Source organism: Notolepis coatsorum (assembly GCF_963971535.1).
Source record: "Notolepis coatsorum genome assembly, chromosome: 1".
Lineage (NCBI taxonomy): Eukaryota > Metazoa > Chordata > Actinopteri > Aulopiformes > Paralepididae > Notolepis > Notolepis coatsorum.
Window position 1 is genome coordinate 76,045,714 of NC_140165.1, and position 2,500 is coordinate 76,048,213.

Here is a 2,500-nt window from a genome sequence, read left to right on the forward strand (position 1 = left end):
ATTTGTTTACAGAGGAAATGGTGAATTACTTTGTTTACAGAGGAAAATGGCGAATTACTTGTTTACAGAGGGAAATGGTGAATTACTTGTTTACAGAGGGAAATGGTGAATAACTTGTTTATAGAGGGAAATGGTGAATTACTTGTTTACAGAGGGAAATGGTGAATTACTTGTTTACAGAGGAAAATGGTGAATTACTTTGTTTACAGAGGCAATTGTGAATTACTTGTTTACAGAGGGAAATGGTGAATTACTTGTTTACAGAGGAAAATGGTGAATTACTTGTTTACAGAGGGAAATGGTGAATTACTTGTTTACAGAGGGAAATGGTGAATAACTTGTTTATAGAGGGAAATGGTGAATTACTTTGTTTACAGAGGAAACTGTTGAATTAATTTGTTTACAGAGGAAAATTACTTTGTTTACAGAGGACAATGGTGAATTACTTATTTACAGAGGGAAATGTTGAATTACTTTGTTTACAGAGGAAAATGTTGAATTACTTGTTAGACCGCTCATCATCTAGGAATAATGTCAAGATCATTTGTGCTTTTATGAATTAATTCAATATCTCTGACCCCTGGCAATTTTTTTATCCACATTGAAGACAATATCCTTTCTTTCCCCATGTTCATCAAACATATTTTCGCATTGACTATTTTAATAATAATAATAATACCTTTATTTGTATAGCACTTTTCATATACAGAAATTGCAGCCCAAAGTGCTTCACAGCAGTAAAAAAAATAAATAAATAAAAAAAAAGACACATAAAATTAGCTGAACTTGACATAATTCACCCGATTTGGCCATATTTCAGGTTATAAACTAAATTTAGACAAAAGCAAACTTCTCCCATTGAATGCAGAAGCACAGAGTTATCCACTCCATAACTTCCCATTTAAATCCCCCCCCCCCCCCCCCCCCCATGGCTTCAAATATCTTGGTATTCAAAATAGGGATAGATTTGGGGACCTATTGAAATAAAATGTTGGCTCTCTCTACTGACCCAATTTCAGGAAGATTTTGAACGTTGGTCATTATTACCTCTCTCTCTTGCTGCACATATCAATTTTGTTAAGATGAATTCCCTCCCAAGATTCTCTTATCTTGTCCAGTGCCTGCCCCACTCATTCGTTTATTAAATTCATCTGGAATAATAAAGTTCCCAGCATTAGTAAAGCTCTATTACAAAGGCCTACTACTAGGAACCTAAAAAGGACAATAATACTACCTTATGCATACTGCACCTTATGTGAATACTGTATATTTCAGTTAGTTAGTTAGTTCATTATATTGATTTGTTATATTGTTTACACTGCTTGTTTGTACTACCTGTACCTCCCCTCCCCCTCCCCATGCTGCTATGATGCCTGAATTTCCCCAAGGGGATCAATAAAGGAATATCTTATCTTATCTTATCTAGGCCTCTTGGTGGCATGGCTCTACCTAACTTCAGAGCCTACTGTGGAATAATGACCCCCCCCCCCACCCTCAAACAATCTCCCACTCATGTTCCAACCCCCCTCCCATTCACTTTTGTCTCTCACCTGATACCCCCCTGCCCTTTCTAACTCACCCCACGCCCCTCCTGGCCCCCCTCCAATCCAATACATGGGCCATCCTAACCAGAATTCCTTTAAAGACCTAGGTTTTACTGGTTTCTAGAGCTCTTGGGAGGGATACTAGGCCTTGTCACTCCTGGAGTCATCCAGCAATAACTCTCGACCTATTTGTACTTTGATACTCTTTTTTTATTTGTATGTCAGCTCTTCGACTCAACCTTGATGACATGGACTCGGACTAGGGTAATGGGGAGTCGACTCGGACTTGATTCTGGCTCTTCTTTGGTGACTCGAACTTGGACTCGGACACGAACACTGGGGACTCGCACTCGACTCGGACTCAAGATTTATTGACTCAACTACAACACTGTTTGATGACACGTCTGGGAGTGTTGAGACAACATTTGAACCAACTGTATCGACAGCCCTCTTTGGGTGTTCCCCACCTACGTTATCACTATCAAAGCACAAAGCACACTTTGTGGCATTTACATATAATTGTTTAATTATAAAGGGAGCCATGTGGTGGTAGTGACTTGTTTAATTATAAAGGGAGCCATGCGGTCGTCCTCATGATGGGACAGTGTCCCAATTTGTGGGCTCATCGAATTTTAGTTTCAGCTATTCCACTCCAATGAGTTGTATTTAAATGTAAGATTGGGTCCTACTAATCACCCCAAAGTACCAGAAAATACCAGAAAATACCAGAAACTACCCCAAAATACCCCAAAGTATACCCCAAAATACCAGAAAATACCCCAAAATACCCCAAAATACCAGAAAATACAGAAAATACCAGAAACTACCCAAAATACCCCAAAGTATACCCCAAAATACCAGAAACTACCCCAAAATACCCCAAAATACCAGAAAATACCAGAAATACCAGAAACTACCCCAAAATACCCAAAAGTATACCCCAAAATACCAGAAAC